General features: G+C 43.3%; 1 protein-coding gene across 3 annotated transcripts in view; it reads left to right on the plus strand.

The window, feature by feature from the left end:
- Positions 1-12,758: 12,758 nt before the first annotated feature.
- The window catches only part of ikbkb (inhibitor of nuclear factor kappa B kinase subunit beta), a 79,704-nt gene continuing 72,907 nt past the window's right edge, over positions 12,759-19,555 (plus strand). Inside the window, exons 1-2 of one of the 3 annotated variants that reach the window (XM_043681572.2) lie at positions 12,759-12,935; positions 15,985-16,186. The gene's annotated coding sequence lies outside the window, so the exon portion shown is untranslated. The remainder of the gene's footprint in view (positions 12,936-15,984; positions 16,187-19,555) is intronic. The other 2 variants (XM_043681573.2, XM_043681570.2) reach the window with 2 other exon arrangements.

Here is a 19,555-nt window from a genome sequence, read left to right on the forward strand (position 1 = left end):
GAACAGGATGGTTATTTACTTTCCAGCTCGTCAAACCCATTCTATAACATGTCATCACTGCCTTGCCCACCAAGACCACAGAGCTGGTATTGAGGTCACAATCCTGACCATCCAAATGTGGTACATTTCACACCCACACTCAGTAGATGAGTCACCTGACAGCAGAACTGTGTCAAAGGAAAATAGCCCAAAAGTTAATGCAGACAATGAAAGACTGAGAAGATATGTTTATGATTGAAGATACCAAACCTCTGTGATCATCACTGAAGATACAAAGTCAAGGTTGGTAAGCGATTTGAATCAGTTTCTGACCATCCTTTTGCAATTCCTATAGGTTTGTTTCACTGTGATCTCTATTATATGTTCTGCCAAGAACAATCTAATTTGAACTTGTGTCTGTCACCATTATCTTCATGACTAACAATAACAGTATCTTGTGTCTTTAAAATGCCAAACAATGGGGCTGGTGTTCTGATGTCAGATTACTGCACCATGTTGGGGACAGCAATTGATGTAATCTACCTGGAGGAATGGATGATGTTGAATTACACAAAATGCTTTGCTTTTTATTGGTCACTTTCATGAATAAGAAAATCAAGTTCAGGAAAATAAAAGTTGGTGGGTTTTCCAATGACACCTCTGAGTTTTTAATCTCCATAAGTAATTCTCAGATAGCAAAAATCAAAGTTTTAGGGATTTTAGAAATCTTAGCAGGCGATCTGTGCAGAGTGATTTAATCGTGATGAAGAACAAATAAATAGGAAAGGATATAGTAATCTTCATAATTATCTTCAATGTCGTCATCTCTAGTCTGTGGGGTGTGGGCATCATTGGCAAAGATGGCAATTGTTCCCCATCCCGAACCTCCCTTGAAATGGGCAGGTTAGCCATTTCAGAGGGCAGTCAAAAGTCAATCTCCTCAGTGGTTATGAGTCACACATAGGCCAGGAAAGGATGGCAGGTTTCACTCCTTAGGAAATTAGTGAACCAGATGTCTTTTGTTAAAGCATCGTGGCAGTTTCGTGGCCACCATCAGTTTCAATTCTGGGTATATTGATTGAATTTAAAGCTCAGCAGCTGCAGGGGTGGGTTAATCACTTACTGTGCAATGTCACTTGATCGTTAAACTTCACGAAAAAATCCCCTCCCTGAATCCAGAGGCAGGATGGCATTATTAATGGAGTACTTGAGTAGATATCCTTACCTGTGGCATATCCATATCCTATGCCACTAAACATAAGAAATTTGCCAATTTGATTCCTGGAACATGCTCTGTTATTCAGTCAGATCATGAGTGAACTGGTTGCATTCATTATTCCAACTTCCTGCCCAGCTTGACTTACCCCATAATTATTGATTTCTTTTTAGATTGTATTGTCTGTATTGTCTGCCGCTGTTATCCTTCTATAATAATCTTACTCCTCTGTATATCCAGGATCAGACTGAGGGAGAAAGTGAGGGACAGCCAACTCACCCTCAGATCATTGTTTAGTACAGTTCTCGCATGATGTTCTTACTCAATCGACTTTTGTACTGACGTTGGTTAGCGATTGTTCATGATTCATTGATGGGTTACTAGTGTAATTTATCTCTGTACTGCAATGTTATTGCTATAGATTTAACTGTTGGAATCCATTTCCCTGCAGTGAGGATGAACAAAGCCTCTGCTTCATGCGCATTCCTTAAGTTCCAGCCCTCACACATCATTGCTCAGAACCCCGTACTGCAAATACTTAGCTGGAATTTGTCTCAAGTTGTCACTTGAATTGCTCAACAGTGTTCTTTCAGTATGCGCAGAGGAAACAACTGTGACTGCATGCTTAGGTCCAGCATTACCAGGTTAACAGCTCCCGCTGAAATACAGACTATGCTAACTTAACTTGGAATGATTGCTGAGATGGGTGTGGAAGGCTGCTTAGATTGAGTGAGGGAGAGGTATGATCCTCAAGTTCTGGTCTCCACTGTTGCTGAGTCAGTTATTGTCTGATAGGCAGGAGTTTGGCCTTTGTGCCTTTTATTCCAGATAGGATAATCTAGGCTCCTGCTCCTAATGGAGATCACAGCGATTTGGTGGATGTACCTCATGCATACTCCCCTCACTCCAATAGTGTGCAGACAATATGGGCCCATACATGAAAAATGGACACAATGGTGGGCTATCAAAAGGTGGCTGGTGTCCCAGGGGCTCAGAACGTGAGGCACTGCGGACAGGACAGGAGGACAACCTGCAGGAGATAATGGCTCCTTGTGCCTGTATCTTAACTCACACCAAGTCCCATTTGCCCATCACAATACGTATTGTCTTTTTGATCGAATCATACACTTAACTTGGAGGCATGTGTCGTGAAGATTCATTAGATTGCTTCCTGCAAAAGAGGGTTTCCAAGGATGAGAAGTTGAGTAAATTGAACTGATACCTGAGCAGTTCAGAAGTTTTCGAGGTGATCTGTTTGAACATAGATGACTCTGAGGAGGCTTGATTGGATAAAGGGTATTGCCCTTGGCTGAGGAATCCAGAACACAGAGCACAGTCGAAGGATAAAAAGTCACAGAGTCATACGGCACTGAAACAGACCCCTCAATCCAACCTGTTCATGCCGACGAGGCATCCTAAACTGAACTAGCAAAATCTGCAACTTCATGGCCTGGCATATTCCCATTCTACCATTATCATCAAACCAAAAGGCTGATTCATCGTGGATGGGGATGAGGAGAAATACCTTCACTCAAAGGATCATGAATCTTTGGAATCGTCTTCCCCACAGTGCTTTGGATATTCAATTGCTGAGCATACTCAAAGCAGGGGATGATAACATTTTTAGACTTTGACTCTCATCAAATCCTGATTGGGAAATGATTCTCTTTTAAAATTTTCATCCTTGTTTTCAACCATCTCCATCGTCTTGTCCCAACTTATCTCACCTCAAAATCCACAATCCTCCAAAATATTTGCACTCTTCCAATTGCAGGTTCTTGTGGGCTTCTGAACACAGCTCCATTGGTGACTGTGCCACTGGTATCCTCAGCTCTGAGCTCTGTAGTTCTCTCTGGAAATATTTTGATGTCTTTCCTCCTCTAAGGTGATCCCTCTAACCTGTGGCCAAGCCTTGGGTCACTTGCCTCCTTAGGTGGTTCAGTATCAATGTTTGATTTGATTTATTGTTGTCATATGAACTGAAATACAGTGAAAAGTGTTGTTTTGTGCGCTCTACAGGAAGATCGTACCATACAAAGTGCATCAGCCAGCAAACCAGAGTGTAGAAAATAGTATTACAGCTGGAGGAAAGATGTAGAGAGAGAGATTATGTGTTTGTGGGAGAGAAAGAGAGAGAGAGAGAGAGAGACAGAGAGATGGCAATATTAACATTCGAGATGTCTGTCCAAAAGTCTGATAACAGTGGGAAAGAAGCTGTTCTTGAATCCGTGTAAGTGTATTCAAACTTTTATATCTTCTGCCCAACAGAAGAGGATGGAAGAGAGTATAACTGGGGTGGGAGGGGTTTTTGATAATGTTGGTTGATTTCTTGCAGCAGTGGGAAGTGCAGCTGGAGTCAATCGATGGAAGATTCGTTTGTCTGATGGATTGGGTTGTACTCACAACTCTCTGTAGTTTTTGGGGTCTTGGGAATAGCAGTTGCCATACTACCCTGTGATGCATCCAGATAGAATGCTTTCTGTCCTGTATCTGTAAAAATCAGTAAGATGTTTTGTGGATATGCTGAATTTCCTTAGCATCCTGAGGAAGATGAGGCATTGTTGTGCTTTCTTGGGTGTTGTGTTGATGTGGGTGGACCAGGACAGATTGTTAGTGATCATCATTCCCGTGATGCTCTGGACAATCTCCACCTCAGCACCATTGATGCAGACAGGGGCATGCCAACCACTCTACTTCCTGAAGTCAAAAACCAGTTCCTTCATTTTGCTGAAGTTGATGAAGAGATCATTGTCTGATAAACATCCCTGTGAAGCATCTTGAGCAATTTTATCATAATAGGGGCACTACACAAATACAAACTGCTGTGACAGTCAGTGTGAGACAGGTGTAATTGCTGCATGAATTTATCTCGCCCATTGTCTTGTTTAGAATCTCAACATGAGTAGTTAGAGAGATTTTCTGAGCTTGTCCTAACATGCTATCAGAATGGATCAATCATTGCTTTGGCCTGGGGATGATGATGCTGCTGACTCTTGGATCTCCATTTGTGCCAGCCAGTGAAAACTTGTTTTTAAGTTTCTTTGAGGAATTCTAAGCCTTTGAAATATGGGCACCCAGGCTAACCAGATCATACCCATAGTCCTGAAGGTCTCTCTCTCTTTCTCTCTCTCTGACTGTCTCTAACTAGGCACTCTCCACTGGTCCAGCAAAGGTACATATACTTGGATCACTAAAAATGCTTTTCATCTTGTGGGCGGCACGGTGGCACAGTGGTTAGCACTGCTGCCTCACAGCGCCAGAGACCCGGGTTCAATTCCCGCCTCAGGCGACTGACTGTGTGGAGTTTGCACGTTCTCCCCGTGTCTGCGTGGGTTTCCTCCGGGTGCTCCGGTTTCCTCCCACAGTCCAAAAGATGTGCAGGGTCAGGTGAATTGGCCATACTGAATTGCCCATAGTGTTAGGTAAGGGGTAAATGTAGGGGTATGGGTGGGTTTCGCTTCGGCGGGTCGGTGTGGACTTGTTGGGCCAAAGGGCCTGTTTCCACACTGTAATCTAATCTGTAATCTAATCTAATCTTGCACTCTTTGTCAGGAAAAATATATAAGTGCCAAATTTCAAACAACGATGATAATTAATACTACAGGAAGAAAGAGTACTAATTGTTTGGCAAGTTAACTCTGATGTGTCAAGGCATTGCCATGGAGAAATCACCAAGGAACTATAGGCTCACCGAGTTCTCAGGTAATATTAAATAGCTCAAGCCTTGATCACATGCTTCATGTTTGCAAAGAATGGCTCCCTATTAATGAATGTGTCACTTTCACCAAGCATAAATGATCAACATTATGAACTCAACAGATTACCTTTAAATTGATTATTGATGTAGTTATTAGCACACTAAGGATTATTCAGCAACAGCTGCTGAATCATGAAACTGCTTCCAACAATTTTGCAAAAATGAGTTACTTGAGTATGGTCTGTACTCTGTCGATTATGAACAAGCAAAGGATAATTCTGTTTGAGTCATGCAGCCATTTGTTGGGTGTCCATTGTCTATACCATACATATCCAACAAGGATACATTTTTATCCTTGTTATGTTTAAGCCTGGGCTTGTTCTAGTTGGCGAACTGAGATCATAGAATAGAATCCCTATAGTGTGGAAGCAGGCCCTTTGTCCTGTCCAGTCCACATCAACCCTCCGAAGAACATCCCACCCAGACCCACCCCCTTCTCTATCCCTGTATTTCTAATGGCTAATCCACCTGGGCTGCACATCCTTGGACATTATGGGCAATTTAGCATGGCCAATCCACCCAAACTGCATATCTGTAGTCTTTGGGAGGAAACCAGAGCACCCGGAAGATACCCACGCAGACATGGGGAGAATGTGCAAACTCCACAGAGCTTGTTGCCTGAGGGTGGAATCGAACCAGATCTTGTGAGGCAGCAGTGCTAATCATTGAGCCACCATGCTGCCTATTGGAGGAGACATAATAGAACAGGAAAATGTAAATGATAAGAACAATATAATTTATGACAACAAAAGGGGCATTGTATCATGAGCCTTTCCCAGTTATAGGAACAAAAGAGGAATTCTTGGTAAAGATAATGAATAAAACCTGAAATGTTGGACCTTTGAAATGAAAATTGAAAATGCTGGGGTGCACAATGGGCGTGGAACATCAGAAGTATTGCAAATGACGAGAGAGCCCAGAGGAAGAAGTAAAGGAATTTTGCAGAAATCGAGTTCCTGCACAATGAATTTGCATAATTGCGTGGCATTACAACCAGGCCGAACACAGTCACTGCAGCCAAGAACAGCTTCCCTGTGGCATTTGGACTCTTTGAACTTGTTCAGTGTGTCATCCACTCGAACAACTTCCCATTCATAAATTCAAATCACTCCAATGATGTCACTCATATTGTTGATATTGGACTGTGAGTCACCGCACTGGAATCTAATTGGCAAAGCTGCTATCTTTCCACAAACAGCAGTAAGGTTGATCAGCCATGATCCTATTGATGACCAGACCAGCAGCTTACTCCTGTTACTATTTCTTATGGCCTCCTCGTAAACCATGACCAGGATGGATATAACCACACGACACTTATGCCTTAATCCTGACCATTAAGACATTACCTTTGGCAGCCTCAAGTTTTGAAATTCCAATCCTTCCATGAATTCCATGTGGATGTGTTCGAGAAGGTTCTGAAAAGTTTTGTATGAGTGTTTCCAAGGATGAGAGGCTTCAGAAATGGAGATAGATTGTGGAACTTAGGACTATTCTCTTCATTTCTCGAAGATTGACAGGAAATTTAATAGAATGTGTAAAACCAAGAGGAGTTTTGACAAAGCAAATGGTGAGAAAATGTTCCTATTGGCATAAGGGTGGTGAACTTGATGAAAGAACCAGAGGTGATCAAATGTTTTATGTTGCAAGTAGTTACCAGCTGGAAAACACTGCATTAGAGTGTAGTGGAGTATAAATAATTAAGGCTTTCAAAAGGGAATTGGAACACTATCTGAAGACAAAAGATAAGGTTTTGTGAAAGGGCAGAAGAGTGGGACTAATTCAGTTACTGTGGCAGACAGCCAGCACAGACATTTCATCAGATGATCACTGGTACATTGTGCTGTTTATCACATCTCCTGGTGTGTAGTACTGGGTAAGGATTGTTTAAGGTCAGCCATTGCCACCAATACTTCTTTGTTTTTGCTTTGTCTTGGGCCTAACTAGTTATTAGTGGTAGATGATATACCATTGTAGAATGTCTGCTGAAGAGGCACTCTTCTCAGATAACAAGAGAGATTTTTTGCATAAGCATAATAAGTACATTTATTAGGCATAATCACTTTGACCTTAGGGAGCTGGGACGGTTACAAAGAGTCATAGAGACGTACAGCATGGAAACAGACCCTTTGGTCCAGCTTGTCCATGCCATCCAGATATCCGAGATAAATCTAGTCCCATTTGCTAGCATTTGACCCATATCCCTCTAAACCCTTCCTAGTCATATCGCCATCCAGATGTCTTTTAAATGCTATAATTGTACCAGTCTCCACCACTTCCTCTGGCACCTGATTCCATACACACACCATCTTCTACATTAAAAAGTTGCCCCTTAGATCCCTTTTAAATCTTTTACCTCTCACCTAAAACCTGTGCCCTCTAGTTTTGGTCTCCTCTACACTGGGAAAAAGATCTATGGTTATTTGCCAAATCCTTGCCCCTCAAGATTTCATAAACCTCTATAAGGTCACCCCTCAGTCTTTGATGCTCCAGGGAGAATAGTCCCATCCTATTCAGCATCTCAGTATAGCACCAACCCTTCAACCCTGGCATCATCCTTGGAAATCTTTCCTGAATCCTTTCAAGTTTTGCAATATCCTTCCTACAGCGGGGAGACCAGAAATGCACACAGTGTTCCAAAAGTGGCCGAATCAATCCTGTACAGTCGCAATGTGACCTCCCAACTCCTATACTCAATGCGCTGACCAATCAGGTCACGCATACCAAATGCCTTCTTCATTATCCTATCTACCTGCGAATCTACTTTCAAGGAACTGTGAGCATGTCCTCCAAGGTCTCTTTGATGTGCCCTCTCCGAATGCATGACAACTCCCTGACTCCACCCACAGCGTGTGACATCAGAAGATTAGGTGGAACCAAAGTAATATGAACATTAAGCCTTTCAGAACCATCACCAAATATGATAGATATCCTGGGCTGAATGGTCTCCTCCTGTGCTGTGACCATTCCATCATTATCATCTCCAAGTCCAGATTATTGCCGTCTTCTGAAACAGTCTTTTTGTGCCTGTCTTGGCTCTTTACTGAGCCCTCAATGGCTCAGCTTTTAGCTGTCTTTGCCCTATGTTCTAAATTTCCTTTGCTGAACCTCTCCACCTCCCCCCTCCCCCATAACACCCTCCATTTAAGGTGTTTGATGTCATTTTCTAATTATATATGGATTCTGCTGCAATAGTGAAGGTGAATAAAGTGCAGCCTCAGATTCTTGGCATTTTTCTGCATTGACTAATGAAGTGGCACTTGCTGAGCTACAGGCACATGCTTTAAACAAAGGTGCAGCTCAGTCAATGTGTTGATCAATAACGAGTGAATGGTATCGAGGGAGGAACATCTGTTGTTGCGAAATACTCTCTGTTCACTGCCTGCTGGGTGTGGCTGGTTTCTGTGGTTTGCAGCTTGCCACACAGTACAAAACAGTGTGGTCAAGAAATACAGGGTGGGCAGATATCACTTGTCCAGCTGGAACATATGGTGTGACACTCGGTAAATGGTTTGAAATCCTGACCGACTCTTGCTCATGATAAGATTTGGCAGGTGGTGGAGGTGCTGGGGGTTCATAATTCATTTGTTTTCTCGTTCTTCACATTTCCACAATGCCTTTTCCCACTTCAGGATGTCTCAAAGCTCTTTTCTAGTCAAGTTGTAATGTAGGAAATATGGTACCCATTTTGTGCACAGCAAGCCCTCACAAACAGCATTGAAATAAATGGTCAGATGTTCTTTGTTAGGTGGTTGGCAAGGTGGCACAGTGGTTAGCACTGCTGCCTCACAGTGCCAGAGACCTGGGTTCAATTCCTGTCTCAGGCAACTGTCTGTGTGGGTTTCCTCCGGGTGCTCCGGTTTCCTCCCACAGTCCAAAAATGTGCAGGTTAGGTGAATTGGCCATGCTAAATTGCCTGTAGTGTTAGGTGAAGGGGCAAATGTAGGGGAATGGGTCTGGGTGAGCTGCTCTTTGGAGGGTTGGTGTGGACTTGTTGGGCCGAAGGGCCCGTTTCCACACTGTAAGTAAGCTAATCTAATATCCTGTTCTTCTTCAAATATTGCCCATTTTCACCCATTGAGCGGACAGATGGGATGTTTGATCCCAGTGTAATGTTTGATCCACAATTCAGTGCATCCAATAGTGCAATCTTCCCTCAGTGCTGTCCCAGGAACAGTGCATTGTTCCATCAGTGCCGACCAGCAATAATGAGATGTTTCCTCAAAACTGACCATCCAGTTGTGCAACACTTTCTCAGGACTAACTTTCCAACACTGTAGCACTCCCTCAGTACTGTATCTGCAACAATGAAATGTTGCCTCGGTACTACTCCTCCAACAGAGCAATACTTCCTCAATGCTATCCTTGCAACAATGCGATGCTCCCTCAGACTTCTACTTCAACAGTACAGCAATGCCTCAATGCCTCTCTTCGCACAGTTCAGTCCTCATGGTACGTTCCCTCAATCCTGCCCTCCGAAGATTGCAACACTCCCTCAAACCGTTCCTGCAACATTGCTCTTCCAATACTTTATTCTGAGAGTGCACCATTCCCAAAGTGCTGGTCAGGGATGAGGACAAAGGTATATCAGGGTCCAATAACTGGAACGTGGGGCTATTGGGGCCTGTTGAGCTTGGATTGGGGCCAGGACTGTTGTGCTCAGCTTGTGGACAGGGCCACTTGGCTCATGCTGGTTTGGGGCCAAGGCTGGAGATCTGGGCCTTTAGCAGCACCAGGCCCCATGATTTCTGTTTCTGCACTTACAATGGTTGTGTGCTCCCTCAATGCTGCTCCTGTAACGGTGCAGCATTCATTGAGTACTGTCACTGCAGTAGAGCAGATCTCCCTTAATACTCCCTTCGACACTGTAGTGTTGGCTAGATACTGATCCTCCAAGTGTGTAACACTCTTAATATTACTCCTCCAACAGAGCAGCAAGCCCTCAAAACTGACCTTCTGACAGCAGTATTCTCTCAGTACTGTTGGAATATCAGCCCAGTACCTCTGTTGTAGTTGCTGGAACTTGAATCTACAACCTTTTAGTTCAGCAGTTAGAAGGCTATCAACTGAGCCACACAGGGACAATGCTGCAGTCCTAAGATCTTGACAGTCAGTGGTCTCTCTCTGTCGCTTGGAAGGATAAATTTCCCTTTTCATTCTCCTTTGGCATGAAGTCTTTATTCTGCAGGATAAACTGCATACCCCTTTCTCTTGCACTCTTTCTACTGCAGCTTCTCTGAAAAGTCCTCTTTCTTCCTGCCACCTCATCCAGTTGTCTCAATTTTCTTGCAGCACTATCATCAATCACTACGCTCATTAACAGGTTACCGGAGATGGAGCGGAAGAAGCGGAGATGGTTGTATCATGAGTAGTCCTAGTAACTCACTGATTGGACATTTACATGTTAGTCATCATCAAAGTAGAGACAATGCTACAGCAATATTTCTTTGCTTAATATGGGCAGGAATGAGACTGGGGTTGTGGTCTGTTAAAGTGTGACTGTGTTGTGTACTCACACTGTCAACCACATCTTGCAGTGGTCTGGCTTTCTGTTCTGTCAGAAAATGTTACTAAATGAGGGCTGGGTATGGAACAATGAAAACCCCTGAGATATAAGGGGATCTCCATTCATTCAATCACCTGAGATTAGAACTCAAACTCAGAGCTTTTGACTCAGGGACACTGGTTACCCACTGGTTCAATGAGTAAGCTACCTAATTCTGCTATAGGTAGAACTTACTAATAACCATTACTTGATATATTTCTAACACCATTATAATTTGGCACATTACCTTTATGATTTCTCAATAAGTCAATGATCAACTTTGAATCTATTGGAAGTCACTTGCCAAATAGATTCGGTTTCTGTTCATCTCCTTCTCCTCCTTTTATTTCACCATGGACAAACTTGATTTCAGGAATTCTCTCCTGTTACATCTCTCTTTTCTCTTTTAAAAACCTGTTCTCAAGGCCTTAAGTTGTGGAATTCTCCCCCTTCGCATCTCTCTCCTCTCCCTTTAAAGCTAAATTTCACCTAAATGCCATTGTTGGTATCCGTTTTTTTTAGCTTCTTTGAACATCACCTCAGCTATTAATGAACCACCGTCAAGATTAGAGTGGTGCTGGAAAAGTACAGCAGGTCAGGCAGCATCCGAGGAGCAGGAAAATCGATGTTTGGGCAGGAGCGCTTCATCAGGAATCCACTGCCTTGTGACATTGTGTTGGTGGAGTCGCTGGTTTGTGAGTTGCAAGAAGCGTGATCCATCACCAACACTTCACAATGGATCAGCTGCAGGACCTCAACAACCATCTCCAGGAACATAAGCTATTCAGTTTGACTTTTAATCAAACTGAGGTCACTGCAGCCACAACAGAGTACTAACCAATGTATTATTACAATATCCCTCATTTGCCCCAGTCATAAATTATTTAGAAGTCAGAAGTCAGATGACACCAGGTTTATTTGAAATCACAAATACATTGATTGCTAATTTGGCTTCTTTGTTTCATAGCAGAACGCAACATCTGAGTAAGAAGAGAATAAAGAATATCCTTTTTTGTTTCCAGTTGCAGCATGATCTCTGTAGACCAATGGTGTGGATCTTGTCAGGCACGCACTGTCCAGATCATGCAGGTGGCCGAAGACCTTCCACACTTTCATCATTGGTATGGTAATTATTCTCACACTTCACTAGATTAGATTTCCTCCAGTGGAAACAGGCCCTTTGGCCTAACAAGTCCATGCTGACCCTCTGAAGGACAACCCACCCAGACCAATTCCCCTACTTTCCCCTGACTAATGCACCTAACACTATGGGGCAATTGAGCATGGCCAATTCACCTGACCTGCACATCTTTGGATTGTGGGAGGAAACCAGAGTACCTGGAGGAAACCCACAATTGTGGTGACTTCAACTGTCAAACGGTAATGTTTTAGCCAGGTGGCGTACAGTGCAGGGAGGTACAACCGGACATTAAAGGCCAACCATGTTGAGCCTGGCCCTGTTTATACTTGGGAGATTGTGAGTCAGGGTTAACGAGCTCCTCAATCAATCTAGTAACTGAATAGATTTTGCAACAGTCAGGTATCTAAGCATTATTTCCTCCTGTAATAATAATGTTGGCCTGGTAGTTTGAAATTAGTAGGAGATACATGACAGGCCTCACACTGAACACATTTACAAACATTAAGAATCTACCTTAGGCCAAGCCTTTGCTGCCTGGAAATGGTTGGGTGAGCAGAAGAGTGTCGATTCAGATAATCCGGGTGAGTTTACCTCTTCTGAGTTAGTTTAAATACCAGTTAGATTGGGATTAAATCAGGTAACCCAGGTAACCAGAGCCACAGCAGTAATTTCGCTCCTGCAGGGAGTTTGGTTGGCCTTCATTCGTTGGGATCAAAAACAGAAATTACGGGGAAAAAAATCAGCGCCTCTGGCAGCATCTGTGGAGAGAAATTAGAGTTAACATTTCGGGTCCAGTGACCCTTCCTCGAATAATTCTCTGATTTCTCTCCACAAATGCAACCAGACCTGCTGAGTTTTTCCAGCAATTTTTGTTCTGATTCTCGCACCCACATTTTGTTCTGATTTAATTTAGTTAATCGGGATGATTTTAGCTTGCCGGATTTGGTGTAAACAGACCAGATTAGTTGAATAATTATCCCGGATTTGTTAATATAGACTATTTTAGTTAGCTCGAGTTGTTTGATGTGAACCGGGTTAGTTTAGGCTGGCCAGTGAGTTTAACCCGGATTAGTTTCGTTTGCTAGCGTGCGTTTACCATGTGATGACATTTCCTCGGGCAGGAACCCGGAAGTTGAGTTTGGGGAGAATTACAAACATTCCGGGGGCAATTCGAGGAGGGCAGCAGAACCGATCAGAGGCACCAACTTGGAAAAGGATCAAATCCAAACCCTCTGTTCCGAAGCTGCCAGAAAAAGCGAAGCAGACACACAGAAAGACCTGAGCCCGCAGCGTGCTTAGGGTAAGCGACCCTTTCATTTCCCCCATCTCACTTTGCACTTTCCTCTTTTCCCAGGATTGGACTAAGTCTCCACTTCATCCCTGGTTTACTGTAAATCACTGCGGAGAAAATCACCGCCTACTGTGTATGCACAAGGGAAAACGGTCAAAGGGCTTATTGGTTTGTTTTGATTTCAAATTCAGCGTATCCAGAGGGAAGGTTCACAGGAAGTGACAGTGAACTTTTTCACTCTGTCAATGTGTCCTGTCTGAGTCAGCCAGTGATTCCCAGAATCAGAGTCTGCAGTGTGGCCATACCTCTTAGCCTGCCAGTGGGTTCCTATTTGTCAGTGTCTCAGCCTGCCAGTGGGTTTCCCCCTCTGTCAGCCTGCCAGTGGTCCCTGAGTCTCCCATTTGCCAGTGTCACCCTATTTGTCAATGTCTCACTCTGCAAATCTGTCTGTGTCTGCTAGTGTTGCTGTGTCTCAGTCTACTAGTATGCCTTTGAATCTTATTCTGTTACTCTGCCCTTGTCTCTCAGTCTGCAAATACGTCTTGACATCGCTGATTGCCAATGCATTCCTGTTTGTCAGTCTGATATCAGGCAGTCACAGTTTAGAGAATAGACAATAGACAATAGGTGCAGGAGTAGGCCATTCTACCCTTCGAGTCTGCACCACCATTCATTATGATCATGGCTGATCATCCTCAATCAGTATCTTATTCCTGCCTTATCCCCATAACCCTTTCAAGAAAAAGAAGGAAGCATTTGTCAGGTATACACAACAGAGATGGAGTGAATCCTTAGAGTATCAAGGATCCTTAAGAACTCTATCCAACTCTTTCTTGAAAGTATCCAGAGACTTGGCCTCCACAGCCTTCTGTGGGAGAGCATTCCACACACCCACCAGTCTCTGGGTGAAGAAGTTTCTCCTCAACTCTGTTCTAAATGGCCTATCCCTTATTTTTAAACTGTGTCCACTGGTTTGGCACTCACCCATCAGCGGAAACATGCTTCCTGCCTCCAGAGTGTCCAATCCATTAATAATCTTATACATCTCAATCAGATCCCCTCTCAGCCTTCTAAACTCAAAGGTATACAAGCCCAGTCGCTCCAATCTTTCAACGTAAGATAGTCCCGCCATTCTGGGAATTGACCTCATGAACCTACACTGCACTCCCTCAATAGCCAGAATGTCTTTCCTCAAATTTGGAGAAGGTATTGTTACAACCAAGGCTATGGGCACTGTCAATGTTCCAATAATAGTGCTAAGCACTTGTGTTTTGGAATTAACTGTTCCAGTCCAGCTGCTACACTGACGACATGGAAAGTTGTCCAGGTAGGTCTTGTGCACTAAAAGCAAAACAAACCCACCTTGGCCAATTGCCACCACCCCCAACCCTCATAAGCGTCTGCTCAATCATTAACAAATTGATGGAAAATGTCATTGGTTGTCATAGCTATTGGCAGGGAAAGCTAACAGTGCATTCGTAGTTATTTGAAATTAAAAAACATTGCATAAATTACATTTTTTAAAAAGGCTGAAGATGGATGTTTGCAGGTAAAGGGTCAGCGGGAAAATGGGAAGCCTTCAAAAATAAGGTAATGAAAGTCTAGAAACAGTATGTTCCTGTTAGGGTGAAAGGCAAGGCTGGTAGGTATAGGGAATGCGGAAAGACAAGAAAAATTGAAGTATTGGTCAAGAAAAAGAAGGAAGCATTTGTCAGGTATACACAACAGAGATGGAGTGAATCCTTAGAGTGTCAAAGCAATAGGAGTACACTTAAGAGGAAAATCAGGAAGGCAAAAAGGGTCACGAGATATCTTTGGCAAATAGGGTTAAGAGAATCCAAAGGGATTTTATAAACATGTGAAGGACAAAAGGGTAACTAGAGAGAGAATAGGACCCCTCAAAGATCAGCTAGGCAGCCTTTGTGTGGAACCACAGAAGATTGGGGAGATACTGAATGAGTGTTTTGCATCAGTGTTGACTGTGGAAAAAGACATGGTAGATATAGATTGTAGGGAAATAGATGGTGACATCTTGAAAAGTAAAGATGCTGGTTGTCTTAAAGTGCATAAGGGTGGATAAATTCCCAGGACCTGATCAAGTGTACCCTCGAATCTTGTGGTAAGCCAGGGAAGTGTTTGCTGGGCTTATTGCTGAGATATTTGTATCATCAATAGTCACAGGTGAGGTGTGGGAAGACTGGAAGTTGGCTAATGTAGTGCCACTATTTCAGAAAGTTCGTAAGGAAAAGCCAGGGAACTATAGACCGGTGAGCCTGACATCGGTGGTTGGCAAATTGATGGAGGGAATCCTGAGGAACAGGATTTACATATATTTGGAAAGGCAAGGACTGATAAGGAATAGTCAACATGGCTTTGTGTGTGGGAAATCATGTCTCACTAATTTGATTGTTACTTCTTCAGTCCTCTTTGTGTTTTATTTGATGAGGGCTGAGCGGTGGATGTGATCTCTATGGACTTCAGTAAGACATTTGACAAGGTTCCTCATGGCAGACTGGTTAGCAAGGTTAGATCTCATGGGATACAGGGAGAATTATCAGTTTAGATACAGAACTGGCTTGAAGGTAGAAGGTGGTGGTGTGGAGTTGCAAAGGTGGTGGTATATGAATAGGAAAGGTTTGGAGGGATATGGGCCAGGTGCTGGCAAACGGGACTAGATTAATTTAGGATATCTGGTTGGCATGGACGAGTTGGACAGAAGGGTCTATTTCCATGCTGTTTATCTCTATGATTCAGTGACCACATGGCCACATAATAAAAAATCTTTTTGCAATAACTGTTTATGGTTTGAAATGGACAATCTTAGGGTCTGGTATAAACAGAATCGATAGTTTTCTTCATAAGAGAATGAGATAGTTACTTGGACAAAATATTTGAGGACTATTGTTAAGGAACGGGGAATAGGAGTAACTGGATTTTCAAAAGAGCTGGCACAAACTTGAGCTGAATGGCTGTGCTACACTCTTCAGTGATTCAATGACAGTGCTGTTGAATGGCATGTCCTCACCAATAATCAATCTTCTTGCCAATGTTTCATTAGGATTCCACCAGGGCCATTTGGCTCCAGTTCACATTGCCGCCTTGCTCGAAATGTGGACATGGATTGAAATCAAAAGCGAATTTGAGAATGACTGCTCCTGACATTAAGGCAGCATATGACTGACATTGCATCAAGGAAATCTTCCAAAATAGAAGTTAACGGAACATTCTCCATTCGTTGATGTCCTACCTGGCACACAGAAGTATTATTGTATTTTTACCTTTTTTTTAATTTCACTCCCACACTACTGCCAAACAGCGGTCGTGCTTATTTTTCTCCAGCATCCATGTTGTGTGTGTGCAGGTGGAGGAAGAAGTACTGTTATATTTGTTGGAGCCAATTATCTTTGTTCGAGGTCTTCATTGAAGAAGCTCCTTGCTGGAGTCCTTCCCAGGGCTATGCTACAGGGTAGATATTTTCTAAATAACTGTTGATACATATAGGGGAGCTGACGGCCTAATGGTATTATTGATAGATTATTAATTCAGAGACACAGACAATGTTTTCAAAACCTGGATTTGAATCCCACCAAGGTAGATGGTGGAATTTGCATTCAATAAAACTTTGGAATTAGAAGTCTAATGATGACTGTGAAACCATTGTTAATTGTCTGAAAGATCCCATCTGGTTCACTAATGTCCTTGAGGGAGGGAAACTGCCATCTTGTGCGGGTTTGCTCCGGTTTCCTCTCACAGTCCAAAGATATGCAGGTTAGGTGGATTAGCCATGCTAATTTGCCCATCGTGTTAGGTGCATTAGTCAGACAGAAATGGGTATGGGTGAGGTTACTCTTTGGAGGGTCGGTGTGAACTTGTTGGCCGAAGGGCCTATTTCCACACTGTAAGTAATCTCATCTAATTGCTGTCTTTACCTGGTCTGAACTAAATGTGACTCCAGACCCACAGCAATGCGATTGACTCTTAACTGACCCGAATGAATGTAATGAACCAGACTTTATAAAAAATCTTAAAGTAAGGGAACACTTAGGAAGCAGCGATCATAATATGGTAGAGTTCAGTCTGCAGTTTGAAAGAGAGAAGGCAAAATCGGATGTAATGGTGTTACAGTTAAATAAAGGTAACTATGAGGGCATGAGAGAGGAACTGACGAAAATAGACTGGAAGCAGAGCCTAGCTGGGAAGACAGTAGAGCAAAAATGGCGGGAGTTTGTAGATAAAATTGAGGACACTGTACAGAGGTTCATCCCCAAGAAGAGAAAGATTATCCGGGAAGGGCTTAGACAGCCATGGCTGACAAAGGAAGTCAGGAAATCTATCAACGAAAAAGAGAGAGCCTATAAAGTGGCCAAGAGCACTGGGAAATCAGAAGATTGGGAAGGCTACAAAAACAAACAGAGGATAACAAATAGAGAAATAAGGAAGGAGAGGATCAAATATGAAGATAGGCTAGCCAGTAATATTAGAAATGATAGTAAAAGTTTCTTTCAATACATAAGAAACAAACGACAGGCAAGAGTAGACATTGGGCCACTTCAAACTGATGCTGGAATCCTAGTGATGGGAGATAAGGAAATAGCAGGAGAACTTAATAAGTACTTTGCGTCAGTCTTCACAGTGGAAGACATGAGTAATATCCCAACAATTAAAGGGAGTCAGGGGGCTGAGTTGAGTATGGTTGCCATTACAAAAGAGAAAGTGCGAGAAAAGCTAAAAGGTCTTAAATTGATAAATCTCCTGGCCCTGATGGGTTACATCCTAGAGTTCTGAGGGAGGTGGCAGAGAAAATAGCAGAGACGTTGGTTGAGATCTTTCAAAAGTCACTGGAGTCAGGGAAAGTCCCAGATGATTGGAAGATCGCTGTTGTAACCCCCTTGTTCAAGAAAGGATCAAGGCAAAAGATGGAAAATTACAGGCCAATTAGCCTAACCTCGGTTGTTGGTAAAATTCTAGAATCCATCATTAAGGATGAGGTTTCTAAATTCTTGGAAGAGCAGGGTCGGATTAGAACAAGTCAACATGGATTTAGTAAGGAGAGGTCGTGCCTGACAAACCTGTTGGAGTTCTTTGAAGAGGTGACAAGTAGGTTAGACCGGGGAAACCCAGTGGATGTGGTCTACCTAGACTTCCAAAAGGCCTTTGATAAGGTGCCACATGGGAGGCTGCTGAGCAAGGTGAGGGCCCATGTGTTCCAGGTGAGCTACTGGTATGGATTGAGGATTGGCTGTCTGACAGGAGGCAGAGAGTTGCGATAAAAGGTTCTTTTTCGGAATGGCAGCCGGTGACGAGCGGTGTCCCGCAGGGTTCAGTGTTGGGGCCGCAGCTGTTCACATTATATATTAATGATCTGGATGAAGGGACTGGGGGCATTCTAGCGAAGTTTGCCGACGATACAAAGTTAGATGGACAGGCAGGTAGTACTGAGGAAGTGGGGAGGCTGCAGAAGGATCTAGACAGTTTGGAGGAGTGGTCCAGGAAATGGTTGATGGAATTCAATGTGAGCAAATGCGAGGTCTTGCACTTTGGGAAAAAGAATAGAAGCATGGATTACTTTCTAAACGGTGAGAAAATTCGTAAAGCCAAAGTACAGAGGGATCTGGGAGTGCTAGTTGAGGATTCTCTAAAGGTAAACGTGCAGGTTGAGTCCGTGATTAAGAAAGCGAATGCAATGTTGTCAATTATCTCAAGGGGGTTGGAATATAAAAGCACTGTTGTGCTACTGAGACTTTATAAAGCTCTGGTTAGGCCCCATTTGGAGTACTATATCCAGTTTTGGTCTCCACACCTCAGGAAGGACATACTGGCACTGGAGCGTGTCCAGCGGAGATTCACACGGATGATCCCTGGAATGGTAGGTCTAACATACGAGGAACGGCTGAGGATCCTGGGATTGTATTCATTGGAGTTTAGAAGATTAAGGGGAGATCTAATAGAAACTTACAAGATAATACATGGCTTGGAGAGGGTGGACGCTAGGAAATTGTTTCCGTTAGGCGAGGAGACGAGGACCCGTGGACACAGCCTTAGAATTAGAGGGGGTCAATTCAGAACAGAAATGCGGAGACATTTCTTCAGCTAGAGAGTGGTGGGCCTGTGGAATTCATTGCCACAGAGTGCAGTGGAGGCTGGGACGCTAAATGTCTTCAAGGCAGAAATTGATAAATTCTTGATGTCACAAGGAATTAAGGGCTACGGGGAGAATGCGGGTAAGTGGAGTTGAAATGCCCATCAGCCATGATTGAATGGTGGAGTGGACTCGATGGGCCGAATGGCCTTACTTCCGCTCCTATGTCTTATGGTCTTATGGAATGGGAAATTAGGGATGGCCAATAATTGCTGCCCTAACCAGGCTTCATCCTGAGAATGAATTTTAAAAAAATTGTTACTACACCTGGAGGAGGTGGGACTTGAACCTGGGTGTCCTGGCCAGCTACCACAAGACCCTTGTAAGAGTCCTAAAATCCTTGGTCGAACCATCTCCAGCTGTTTCATTGACTTTCCTTCCATCATAAGATCAAGCGTAGGGATGGTCACAAACAAATGATGTTCAGTACCATTTGCAAGACCTCAGAAACAATCATTGCCCACTTATTGTTGTTGTGTCGCCATAGTCT

Source organism: Chiloscyllium plagiosum, unplaced genomic scaffold (assembly GCF_037043375.1).
Source record: "Chiloscyllium plagiosum isolate Xiang-an unplaced genomic scaffold, Cpla_swu_hap1 HiC_scaffold_48, whole genome shotgun sequence".
Lineage (NCBI taxonomy): Eukaryota > Metazoa > Chordata > Chondrichthyes > Orectolobiformes > Hemiscylliidae > Chiloscyllium > Chiloscyllium plagiosum.